Raw genomic sequence first — 13954 nt, 5'->3', positions numbered from 1 at the left:
AATAGATTTTACGACCCACTTGATTCCATTGGTCCCGTTGAGCTAAGGGTTACGGTATTTTTACAAAGCTTGTGAAAAGAGAAGCTAGCCTGGGACGAAAGCATTGCTCAAGCGAGCTTTTACTTGGCTCCAACTCTGCGCGAATTTTAATTTTGTGGAAAAAATGAGCTTTCCTCGTTTCGTTGGACTGTACGTAGATAATATTCAAATACACGTAATCTGCGACGCTTGTATGGCAGTCTATGGAGCCTGCGCTTACATTCGATAGCAAATTGGCTGCGAAGTTCGAGCATCGTTGCTCAGCTCCAAATCTTGTGAGAAACCACTTGCGATTCAAAAATTAGATCTGTGTGCGGCAATTTTGTTTGCCGAGTTGCTAAATTCCATTCAAGCTTTAGTTACATTTAACAGGGAATCCTACTGCTGGTCAGACTCCACTATTACCCTATAGTAGGTGAGTAATGTAGCCGCTAACTTTAATATACATATCTGTCGCCATCGCAAGCGTTTACTGAATACACCAGTCACGGTTTTTCTTCCTCCAATAGGCTAATACTGAAAGCGAATTGTCACTAGCACCGCTTGAGGGAGTGATTGTAGATCTTCATCTGTAAGCATGAACTTGTTTAAACACTTTTTCCTTCTATGCGTCAACCCCGGACATTCGATGATGAGATGTTCTATAGACTCCTCATCTTCGCAGCAAAATCTGCAGGTGCTGGTGTTAGTTACGCCTAATTTATGTAGGTGTTTGTTACAGGTGAAGTGACCCGTGAGGGCGCCTGTGAGAGTGCGAATGCTCTTTTTGTTTAACGTGAGGGCCATATTAGCTTTTTTAGCGTTGAAACTTAGGAACTTTTTGGAGTGTCTAAGACCCTCTACGTTGTTCCAATGCTGATTTAATAGAGTTTTGGCCCAGTATTTTAGTTTTTGTTTCAGGCTGTTTTTGTTGAATCCGAACATGGGACTAGGTCCGATGAAGTTTTCATCTGCCCCTTTTTTGGCTTGAAAGTCTGCCTTTTTGTTGCCGTCATATCCCTCATGTCTCGGTACCCAAACTAATGAAACATTGTTTTTGGATGCCTGGTTATTGAGTGCCTTGTGGCATTCTAAGAGAGTTTTTGAGTTGTAGGTATAGCTATCTAACGCTTTCAGAGCTGATTGGCTGTCCGAGAGTATTTTGATCTTTACGCTCTTGTTTTTTCTACGTTGCACGATGTTTGCTGCTTCCATTATTGCGTATAGTTCCGCTTGGAAGATGGTGGTGTCCCTGGGGAGAGTGTATGATTTGTGGATTCTGGGCCCCACTACTCCTGCTCCTACACCATAAGGTGTTTTTGATCCATCAGTGTACCATTTTTGTGAATCATCATTCATCCATTTCGGGTTTGTTTTCCACTCGATCCTCTCAGGAAAGGTAACTGTGTATCCTTTTGTGAAACAGAGGGTTGGGCCAATGTGGTCTGAGACTTGAGCCATGCTTATGGTGTTTTTGATTTTATTTAGGATATTTAGGTGACCAGTGAGGTTGCCTAATTTGAAATTTTCTTTCATGTGTAGCATGAGTGCTTGCGTAGCTGCTTCCTCTTGGATTGCTATATGAAGTGGTGGGAGATTAAGGAGTGCTTCCATGCCAGCTGTTGGGGTAGTTCTCATAGCCCCTGTGATGCATAGGCAAGCAAGCCTTTGTACTTTTCCTAGTTTGGTTATTGCTGTTTGTTGGATAGATTTGCTCCACCATACTAGTCCCCCATACAGTATAATTGGTCTAACCATTTGGGTGTATATCCAGAGGGCCATACTAGGGCTGAGGCCCCAGGATCTCCCTAGTGCGTGTCAGATTACTACCATTGTAAATTCAAGACTTCTCTGTTTCATTTCCGAAAGCCCAACGACATAGAAGTTTTGACTCCCGTTCATTTTCTTTCTGGTGAAGCACTTGCATCCATTGCAGAGCCCGATATGTCAAATATCGAATGCAGTCATTTAAGTCATAGGCAGAAGACTTTTCACATACGAAAAGGATTAGAAAATCATGGCAAGAACGCGGAGTGTAAGGACAATTATTGCTTTAACTGCTTAGATATTTATTTTTATTTGTTAGCACCGAAGGCCCATGCAGCTAGTGTGCTCTTTGATTTTGTTTTTAAGTTAGTGTAATATTTTATATTATTCTAATAATAGGACTATGAATAAGTTCGTGCGTTTTTTTTCGAAATTTGAAACTTTATTGACGTAAAATGGTTACAAATTTAATATTCAAAATATTGTCCATCGCTTACTACTACTTTTTCCCATCTTTCTGGCAATTCACGGATTCCCTTTGTGAAAAATTCGGTCGGTTTTGCCGCAATCCACGAATCGATCCATTTTTTGACTTCATCGTAATTACGGAAGTGCTGGTCAGCCAGGCCATGTTGCATCGATCGGAAGAGATAGTAATCGGATGGCGCAAGGTCTGGACTATACGGCGGGTGGGGTAGGACATCCCATTTGAGCGTTTCTAAGTATGTTTTAACCACTTGTGCAACATGTGGCCGAGCATTGTCATGTTGCAAAATAACTTTGTCGTGTCTATCGGCGTATTGCGGCCGTTTTTCTCGCAGTGCTCGGCTCAAACGCATCAATTGTCGTCGGTAGACATCCCCCGTAATCGTTTCATTCGGTTTCAGTAGCTCATAATACACAACACCCAGCTGGTCCCACCAGATACACAGCATAACCTTCAGGCCATGAATATTCTGCGCCGACGTCGATGTTGAAGCATGGCCAGGGTATCCATACGTTGCCCGACGTTTTGGATTGTCGTAATGGACCCACTTTTCATCGCCAGTCACAATTCGATGCAAAAAACCCTTTCTTTTGTGCCGTTGAAGCAGTTGTTCGCATGCCATAAAACGGCGTTCAACGTCTCTTGGCTTCAATTCATACGGCACCCAATGGCCTACCTTTCGGATCATTCCCATGGCTTTTAAACGTTTGGAAATGGTTGATTGATCAACTCCCAAAGTTTTTGCAACCTCTTCTTGCGTTTGAGCCGGATCTTGATCGAGCAATTCCTCCAATTCGGTATCCATGAACTTTGGCGGCGCACCCTCGCGTTCTTCGTCTTCCAAGCCAAAATCACCACTTTTAAAGCGTGCAAACCACTTCTGGCACGTTCGCTCAGATAGAGCATGCTCACCATAAACTTCCACCAAGATACGATGACTTTCGGCTGCTTTTTTCTTCATATTAAAATAATGAAGAAGAATTCCCCGCAAAAACACATTATTTGGCACGAAATTCGACATTTTCAAGTGTGGTAAAAATATTGTTGTTTACGCTTCAAATAAAAAACTTATACTGACGTTTGTGCCTTACGACAGTAGCTCTCCAATGAATGTTTGGAAATGTGGATCGATGGAATAATAATCAAGTTACGCCATCTGTTGTAAAACCGCACGAACTTATAAATAGACCTATTAAATAATAATAATAATAATATTTGTCTAATTCAAAACTTATGAACAACCTACCTATCGCGATTAGAACTAGACATTTGCTTTTTCCTTCCAAACACTCTGATCATCCGATCCCCCTCTGCTGCGACACTGCGCACTTCTGCAACGGATATGATGCGCTATACTTCGGTAAATGAGATTTTTCGCAGGGCCAATACTAAGAGAGAGCGAGAAGGATTCAAGAAATAAACGAAAAGAAATAAATTTCCTCAAAATACGAAAAAAATAAACACCAACAAATAAATGTAGAGCATGAAAAAATAGCGATGGCAACCGACAATGCCGCCTCCTCACCTCGCCTCCGCCTCGCACAGCAACCGACGCCGTTATGCTGGCCGTGTAATTTTCAACAATTTTCACCCACTTTTACACACGTTGACCCAATTGTAGCAATAAAGGAGACACTCTGCGACCAGCACACAACTGCTACCGCTTGCCGCCTTCCATTTTCCAATTTACTGGTAGCTTCTGTATGCGAGTATATCATTCGCCTGCCAACCAGGGCAGTCAGTGCTTTCAACAGTCTACTCGAAGGCGCCAGCGCATGGAAACTGTTGAATGCACAAATTTAATAGGAAGTTTGGGGAGAAATGACAGAAGCGCGTGCGAAGTAAATACACCTACTCGTAGTTCAAGAAAGGTTTGAGCAGCTTCCTGAGATGGTTGGTGGCTGGTAGCTAGTGGCTAGTGGCTGTCAATGCGTTTTAGTGCAGCTGCAAAATCAAATCAATTAGGTTGAAAATCAATTATATCACAAGTTCTGATGAGCAATGAAATGAAGGAGGTGAGCAAAAAAAAAAAAAAACGAATACGAATTGTGTGCAAAGTGAGTAAGTATCCTCCATAGGTATGTATGTATGTATGTATGTATGTTAACTAAGGTATGATAGAAAGCAGACGCCTGAGAATTGAAAAATACTTAGGATACACCAGCGCAAGCAAGGGACGTACGGAGTGGCCGAAGAAGAAAGTTGTTGACCAAATGGGAGTTTATAATGGCTGATGACACTGCGTGAACTGTGACTGAGTTTCATTGAAGTTGGTTAATATTGATTACGAACAGAGCAGAGGGAACGAGGGCTTAAGGAAGCAAACGTTGATTGATTTAATGTTGAGCAAAAACCTTCACGACTTATGCGAGATTCTTCAAAAGTATTAGAGTGAGTTGAACTATTAGCAGTTTAATCAAGCAAATTTCGAACTTTTTACTATTGTTATTATTAACGGACCATAGTGCACTGCTGCCTGCAATGTGGTCCATTGTACTTGTCCATCAGCATATAAATGAAGGTTTCTGATGAGTTTGAGCACCTCATCAGGCTTTTTGTTCAATGTGGATTTAAAAACGCACCACCGAAGTGTGCTAGTCTTTGTCTAGCGAGAGCTACACATTCACAGGGGAAGTACTCTGGCGTTTTATGCTGGAAATCGTAAAATCTGTAGATACTTTTTTTTTAAATCCTGCTTTTCTGAAACGTTCGCGGTAGCCGAATGGGTGGGCGCGTGACTACCATTCGGACGTTATAAGTCCGAATCTCCGTGAAACACCAACATTTGGAAACAAAATTTCTAACAGCGGTCGCCCCTCGGCAGGCATTGACAAAACTCCGAGTGTATTTCTGCCATAAAAAAGCTCCTCATAAAAAATATTTGCCGTCCGGAGTCGGCATAAAACTGTAGGTCGCTCCATTTGTGAAACAACATCAACATGCACGCCACAAATAGGAGGAGGAGCTCGGCCAAACACCTAATAAAAGTGTTCGCGCCAATTATTTATTTTATATTACTTTCCTAAAATGATTACGAAGACGATAATGTCCTGTATAGTATCCAGTGAGAGCTCCTAAGTTCTCTCTACCCAGACTTAAGGGCCTAATTGATGCTATTTTAGAAGGAAAGTTAAACTGATCTGCTCTTCTCTCTACTGGACTCTCCATCCAGTGGCGTCTGAACGTCTTATCTCCCCTATCTTTGTTAATTTCAAACCTCTTCTCTATTGGCAATTAAGTCGATTTGAAACAGAATCATTCGCTATAGAAAAGAACAGGTGGCAGTCATTTGGTCTCATGATCGGACTATAACTTCTATACACATAAAGTGGGTAAATAAGAACATTTGGATCGAGCTCAAGACACTGCCAGCTAGTCACTATCGCTTCTCTACTTCTGGTCTGTAAGAGTTTTGTTCAGGTGGGAGAAACCCGATGGATGATAGGACGCCAGCAAGGACGATAGAAGAGACGAAACAAATTACTCTTTAACCGAAATTCTCAGCGGACATGGTGGCTTTCTTGCGTAGCTCTACCGTTTTAATCTAGCACATAATTCAATCTGCCCTGAGTGCCACAGCGAAGATGATAATGCAGAACACGTGACTTTTCACTGCGGCTGATTTTACGAAGAGCGCATTGAGCTCGCAAGTGTCCTCGGCGACGTCCGCACACCAGATAATCTCGCAACGCAAATGCTAAACTCGAAAGATAAATGGGGAGCAGTAAACAAATTTGCAGCAAGGATAGTAATAAAACTACGAAACTTCGAATGGAAGCGTAAAGCGGAAGCAAAGCGAATGCGACCGATATAGAACACCCAATAGATTCATTGGCCAAAGATAAAACAGATCTCTTTTTGATGCGTTGAAACAGATCTCCTTTGGGGGTGACTGTATTCACGAACAGATGACAAGCAAGAACGCTTAAGGTAAAGCCTCAAGACGAACCCCAATAGACGTCAAGACGATATCGAGTAATGATATTGCAATTTTCCAATGCCCCATTGGTCACAAAGCAATGAAGGCTATCGATAGCATATAGCCACAATACACAATTAGGAGGGGATCCTGGATGCAGGTACCTGGTGTGTCTAAAAGGCATAAACACGGCTCCACCTTGATGAAATGTTGTTAGCAGTCCAAGGGTGGAATCAGTCGAGAGGGGAGGGATGTTATAGGGGTTTTTTTTAAGGTGGTTGAAATCATCAGATGTTAGAAACATCTTCTGGGTAGAGCCGCGTTTCTGTCCGAAGACACAACAGGTTCCCGCGTCCACGGTATGAAGGCTATACACCGTCGATAGTCTCAATTACTCCCACTATGTTTATAGGTGGTCTAAAGTAAAGAAGGCATCGGAAAGCTTGCAATAGTGTTATCTTAATTCACTACCGTCTTTACTTCTGTATGATACTGTATTGAGTGGTTCCCTCAAACGTCTGTGCTTTTTGTCGGTTCGTCAGAGACTGTCCGCCTTCTCTGTTGCTGAAACGTTTTGCGTTCCCAATCAATATGGCGAAGTCGCGTCATAATCTTACCTGCAAACGTTTTCGATGCCTCCCATTTACCGCTGGTTGCGCACATATCTCGTATGAGGGTGCTGGAGGACGGTTGATGACCCAGGGCTTGCTCCAGTATAGCTCGTTCCTCTCTAAAGCTGTCGCAATAAAACATGACGTGTTCTGCGATTTTGTCTGTATTCGGGCAGTTTAGACAGAAAGGGCTGTCTGCCAGCTTAAAACGGTGCCGGTATTCCTGAAAACAGCCATGTTCGCTGAGCAATTGTGAAAGGTGATAGTCGGTGTCTCCATGTTTTCTCATTAACCACTCATCAACACGTGGTATGAGGTTGTAGGTCCAACGTCCGCTTTGTGACTCATCCCACCGCTGCTGCCACCGGCCTATTGTCAGCAGTCGCTCCGCTGCTTCTTCTCCAGGTGTGGGCCGCGTTCCTTGTCTGTTATAGAGCCGAAACATTTCATCTGCAAAGAGGTTTAGGGGTATCTTTCTCGCTATTTTATAGAGTTAGTGGGAGCATGCGCCACATACCACTGATGTGACGGCACATTTGATGATGTTTCTGAAATTTTCGATTTTAACCTTCTTTGAACAAAACAAATAAAAATTAAAGTCAGCCCCTCAGCCGAGGAAGGAATTAACATAGGCGATGGCTGCGTTGATTTTTTTCGTATATCACCCACACGATCTCAGTTTTTTCGTAAACAAATCTCTATCATCCGATCCCCGATTACGTCAGTCAATCAGCTGATTTTTTCAAACTCGCTGGAAGCTGGTTAACGGTCTAATATTGGCCACACCTCTGAAATCTTTTGACTATGAGGGAAACCGCACTTATGCGTATTAAGAGAGCTGCTACTGCCTAGAACTTCGCTCCACTCGTTGCTTGCATCGAAAGCGAAGGAACGCGAACTATAGTCGAAATGCACCAAAAGCACACCAATTCGAAATCAGTTGGTCTCCCTGCAGTACAATAAAACTCTTACCTCCGCACAAACGCAACCCTCTGTAAATGCTCCAAATTGAAACAATGGGCATAAAGATGGCAGCAGCAGCAACAGCTCCAACTGCAGCAAATTGTCGCCGATGCAATAAATGCTGCTATAATTTCCCGCGCTCCCTGTTTTTGTTGTTGTTACGAAGAAATTACCATTGAAATCGTCAGCGATACTTCACCATATCTTTCTACGTAAATTATCATTCTCAACATCTTCAACTCCGTCTGCCTGTTTGTTTGTCCAACTGTCCCGTATTTGTGCGTCTGCCTGCTTCAGCTCATCTTTACACTTATTGAGCTTAGATTAAATCTTGCATACTTTGGATTCGATTACATTTCGTGCAACGTGACCAGCATGGCCGAAATGAAATCACCTTGCAGAGGTATTTCGTAGTGACATTTTAGAGCAAAATCGCTTCTCAGCTTCATCTGCTCTGCTGCAGGGGAAATAAGCAGCAGCGAAGTGCTGTACCAGCTATGTGACGGCGTACAACTCGCGACTGACCGCCTACGTGACATAGCAAAAGCAAGCGATTTTCGCGATATTCTCGACGAATTTAAATGGTGCACATTTAGCGCAACGCTTCTTTTTTTTTTGGTTTTTTGCTTTGATGGGATTTTGGCGTTACGCGCCATTTTGCCGCGAAGCAAATTTCACGGGCGGGAAATTTAAGAGCGTGAAAATTCAATTAATTTTTCAAATTCAATACAAATTTCTAATCAATATGCTCGACAGCAACGTCCAATGCCGCAGAGCGCTTCACCTATTTTCTAAAAATTCTAAGCAGCCAGTTTGCGCGTTGCCGCCTGCAGTCTTATGCTTGAACGAAGATTTTTGCGTGTTTTTCATTTTTTATTTAGTAGCTGGTGCGTTTCTTACTCATCTGCTCATCTGTTCATCTCCACCAAACTGCCACTAGCCACGCCTCTCATCAACATCACTTTCACGTGCGCTTTTTCAATTCATTTCAATTAGTTGCCATTCTCTTGTCATTTGAGCTCAGTTGTAAATTGTCATTTAATGTTCAAATTTGCTCATAAATTGGCGTAAATTAATGCAGCTATGGAAAGTGTGTGGGGTAGCAGACGTAGTATCAGAAAGACTTTCCTAACCACCTACATGGAGACATACAGTAATGAGTAAAAGTGATGCAACTTTTTTGTCTCTTTATTCAATATCTCCATTACGTATTTTTAGTTAGTTTTGCTCCGAAGTCGGAAGTGAAACTTGAGATGAAATATAGCTCTTTTACTTTGATGGCGCTCAAGGATAATCATATGAAGTACAGACTTTTTCTGTCTTGGAAAGACCAATAAGAGTGATGCTTGGCCTCACCTGATACTTCTAAGTGGCCGCAGTCAGCTCTAGAGAGCATAAGTGATTGGCCCACTTGGTTGAAAATTGCTTAGGTTATTAATACCCGAATAAAGAGCAGAAAGTATGAATGAAAGGATTTGATCTGGCCGAGATATCGTTAATGAAAACCACAGCACTCAGGTGCGGATATCTAGTAAACTGGAAACCTAAACAGAAAGCGAGGAAATTGAGACAAGGAAAACGGGAGAGATCTTACGACTTAAAAAAACGCAGGAAGTAGACAGGATAGGGAAAACCAGAGAGGAAGGAATATATTCAAAAACAACAGATTACCAGGTTTAGCCTTCAGCTAAGGTGAAATACGAAATTGAGCGAGTAAAAAGTTACTCCACGCTATGTCTTAGAGAAGTCGGCAGCAGAATCCTGCCCACTCATTTCATACGTATTCACACACTTGTCCAATTAGTCGTTGTTCCGACAGCAACGAAGGAGCGTAAGAGAGGGCTGTGCTAATTTCTTTGGTGTATCACCAACAAAATGCCATTTTTTGTTTTTAGTAAACAAACCGCAGTCATGACCTCTGTTGCGTCAGCCAATCAGTTGATCCTCTCAAATTCACTGAGAGCCGATTATCGGGCTGATATTAGCCACACCTTCCCAATTTTTTCCCCCATGTGTATTAAGAAAACGAGAGAGAGAGACTTTATGACTTAAAATAAGGCAAATCAGACAGGATAGGGGAAAGCTGAAAAAGAAGAGAATATTACGTTGTAAGCTCCTCTTCAGAGTTCCCTTACTAGTTGATGAAACCTGAGAAGTTTGTCAAAGAATGGATAATGTAGCTGGGCCATTTACAATGTATTTAATCCAAAAATGCGTTTTCTTAGACTAGATAATTCTAAATTATAATCCTTCTAACTACAGGAGATATATTAGTTTGCCAAAGCTGCCTCTGGTAGTCATATGTTGGTCGAATGCATTTTGCCACGTAATCACTTCAAGTAGTTATCGCAGTTCATTTATTCTAAGCTTGATTAGGAAGTCCGCTAAAACACTGTTCGGCTTTTAAAAGAAATATTTCAGTTCCACGTAGGCTACACCAACGGTTCCTTTGTCTTTTATTCAAGATACGACGGATCCATCTAACGATTCCTGCAATACCCGGGCCAGAAATTTTTTAGTGCTGCATATTTGCAGTTCTCCAATTTATCAGCCAATTCATTACTCTGAACACTCAAGGTTCCTGTTAGTCTCATGTACTTATGCACCGTAGCAAGGGACTTTAGTTCATTTAGCTTACATTTCTGGATAATTTGTTAGGAAATTCCTGTGTTTGCTAATATGTCTATAACAACCCTACTGATACTCTAATCCGCTATCCGCCTCATCCCATTTGAACTTAGCTGCACTGAGTGTGTGAAAACTTCCCATTCTCATACCGCGAAATCGTGAGAGAATCAATGAATTTAGTGACCGCCGAAGCCAAATGAGTTGGTGCGTGATTACCATTTGATAGTACATGGGCTCGGAACACCGGGCATGAAGCATCAAATGATAAAAAAAATGCGTGTAGCGTAGTACACATAACAGAAGTGAGACTTTGCAGGCAGACAAAGAAAGAGGGAGAGACCCGAAAGAGAACGAGAGAGACAGAGAGAGAGAGAGAGAAAAATTATATATCTAAATAAATTCACAACATTTGCAGAGAATACAAATAGACAAAATTTACAAAAACATAATACACGTAGTATATCAACTGCGTATATATATATAGCGTCTGTCGCGTGTTGGCGACTGCCACAGCATGCACAATACGATCTGTCGTATTCTAACTATACGTTGCTCTCTCTCTCGCTCCGATGTATTAGCGTGGCGTTAGAGCCGTGCGCTATCCTATTCTAACAATACGTTGCTCTGTTTCGCTCTACTATAGTAATATGGCGTTAGTGCTGTACGCTTACGCGTCCCTCTCTTTCTCTCTCTGTTATATTTTAACAAGGCTTTAGATAATGTATACGTGGTTCTCTCTTGCTCCTGCAATACGAGTAACGTCGTAACTAGAGCCTTAGCGTAGGAGTGGGAGAAAAGACGAAGGACCGCACAAAAGGGAGACGTGAATAGCCTAAAGTATATCTAAGATATATATAAGGTATAGCAACTCTCTATCCTTTTTCTCTACGTTATATCTTTTTTCTCTCTCGCGGAACGAAAATGCCCAAAACGTTGCATGGCCTTGAAATATTACTCTCCATGCTCGCTCGCCCATCAGCGCCTAAGAAGTTTCACTTCAAAAAGTGTTTGCTAATAGCGGTTGTCCCCTGGGCACTCAGTAGCAAACCTCCGAGTGTGTTTCTGCCATAAAAAAAGCTCCTCATAAAAGTCGCTGGCCAGTCCGAGTCGGCATGAAGCTGTAGGTCCCTCCATCTGTGGGACAACATGAAGACGCACGCCACAAATAGGAAGAGGAGCTTGGACAAAGGAACACCAAAAAATGTAGTTGCCAATTTACTTATGCATGTAAGAGAATCTGTAGTTTTATTGCAGTTGCCATTCAACATCCTTCAGTTTTCGGCCTTGAGGCTATAAACAAGTTTTAGTCAAGTCTCGTTTAGTTTAGGATAGTGTAGGTGCAGTAAGCAGAATGACGTTGAGTTTCCTTGCAAAATTCGTTTCTGACTCAAATGCATCACTTAGGGCTAATATAATATCTAATATAGAATATAGTTTACCAATTTTCCATAATTCCTTGTGCCTTCGAGCCCAGTCGGCGCGTCATAGTTCGTAAGAATGCGGCCATACAGCATCTTTATCGGTCAGTAGAATCAACTTAAGTAAAGCATTAAGAGTTTCTACTCATAGCGCTCGTTTTGCCTACTAATATACCAAAGCTAGTTTTAGGCCCCAGGTTTTCCACAAACCCCAGGCACTTGAGTCATTGACTTGCATTGACATACTACTTGACGTGGAGACACAAGAAGACGAGCCTATAACATGAGACTGGCTACAAATATCGTGGACACAGACGTGGGTGAATAGGGTTGGTTCTTTTTATGGATGCCTTTCTGGGCCTTCTGGGAAGTAAAGCAGAAAGTAGTCCCGCGAAGGGTGTCTTCTCGGAAGAAGAGAAGGAATTGCTTTAGAGGTCAGACCACTCAACGCAGTAGACAGTGATCGCTGTAAGTGCGAAGGCATTTGGAACCCTATCTCTTCGTGTTCTTTCACAGCATTGCAACGCGAGGTGCGTCAGAGCTGTCTTCACCCTACCTCATCCAGCAAAAAAAAAAAACTAACTAAAAACAAGAGAGCCCTGGTTTTGCTAAAGGTTCTCTGCCACTGTGCAACAAATGTGAGCGCTCGGTTTAGATCCACAAGACTCTTAAGTATCTGCTTCTTATTCAGAACTTCTCCTAAATATTTCTATCCCAGGTATCAGCTAAATCTTTTAAGCACTGGCTGGGTGAAACTTAACATTAACATCTTCCGCGTAAGCATACCAAGACTGTCGTGCTTGGGTTAACAGGAATCCACTGGGATAAAGGTAAGAGAAGGAAGGAAAAGATTGTTTTTTTTTAGATTTATTTCATATTTTTTATAATCACTTATTCTAAGTTACCAATCCAAATATACGAATTTAAACAGATTTAGAAACTTGTCCTGAATTGTATGCGAAAAGTTGCTGAGCTTGCGCTCAACACTGTACTTACTCGTCCGAAGCCACAAGCAGCAACTCTTCTCCCATGAACGCTGTTTGTCTCATTTCAGGCGTAAAAGCTCTTAAATCTTTGTTTTGGCGCCAACTTCGCGCGAATAGTTAACTCGTGGATTGAGGCATTTTTGCTGGTGTGATGAGGCATTTTTTCATCAAATACATTCAAATGAATTCAAATGAGCCTGGCTCGCTGTTACTTAGAGCATTGCTTTCCCTGGTACGCGAGACCAACTGAATATTTATGTATTTATTAAATAGTTGGACGAGTGCGAAATTAGTAATTCTTTCTAGTCCTTCGCACTCAGCTGGTATTTGTAATGTAACTTTTGTAGTCAGCCAGATAACTGGGTCATTGTGTGATTATCATTATGCCACATTTTAAATGGAAAAGTATGACTTTCACTTACTTCGTGTACAGTCTTATTAGTATAAAACTTTTTTTTAGTTACAATGAGAGTATTGAAGGGGCTTAGTCTTGTAGGGATGTAAAACTGTTAGGTATGTAAGAAATAATTTCATTTGCCTTGTTAAAGCATGCAGATTATATTGATTAGCTTTGGGAGAATTCGCGAATGTAGTAGAGAGGAGAGAGAGTGAGAAAGGTCAGTGTGAATTGTGAAGCTCGGAGAGGAGCCCATAGAGTTTGTGGGCATACGAGCAGCAGTTTCAGAAGTGTGATGCGAGTTTGTAAGATAAAGGCAGGCTACTGAAATCTCAGTGCTTGAGAGAGCCTGGTTGCTATTTCTTTATTAATTGGTCGAGCCTTACTACTTAGAGATTTCACTACATAGAAGGGCTTCATAGAAAAACATAGGATGGATAACCAACAATGGCCGATAGGAAAATAAATATAAGTAAGTATGTTGAATCCCAATGGCATAAGATATCAAATTAATTCTGGCTTTCGGTGGAGACTATATTCCTGTCATTGAATACGGGAAAAAAGGAGCTCATCAGGAGCGTAGGCTCATCATTCAAATTGCCGCTTCCGCTTCGCTGCGAATACTTCAAAGGGTCTGGATAGTTTTGTGCGGCTTTATTCAGGCAATAACACATCGAGTGTTGGTCTTCACCTCGTCCAAAGTGGTTAGCTTACTAAGCTAGAAGTTAGCTAACTAATGGTAACCTAACTAAATAAAGTC

The sequence above is a fragment of the Anastrepha ludens genome, chromosome 5 (genome assembly GCF_028408465.1).
Source record: "Anastrepha ludens isolate Willacy chromosome 5, idAnaLude1.1, whole genome shotgun sequence".
NCBI classification, from domain to species: Eukaryota; Metazoa; Arthropoda; class Insecta; order Diptera; family Tephritidae; genus Anastrepha; species Anastrepha ludens.
This window is presented reverse-complemented; position numbering follows the sequence as displayed.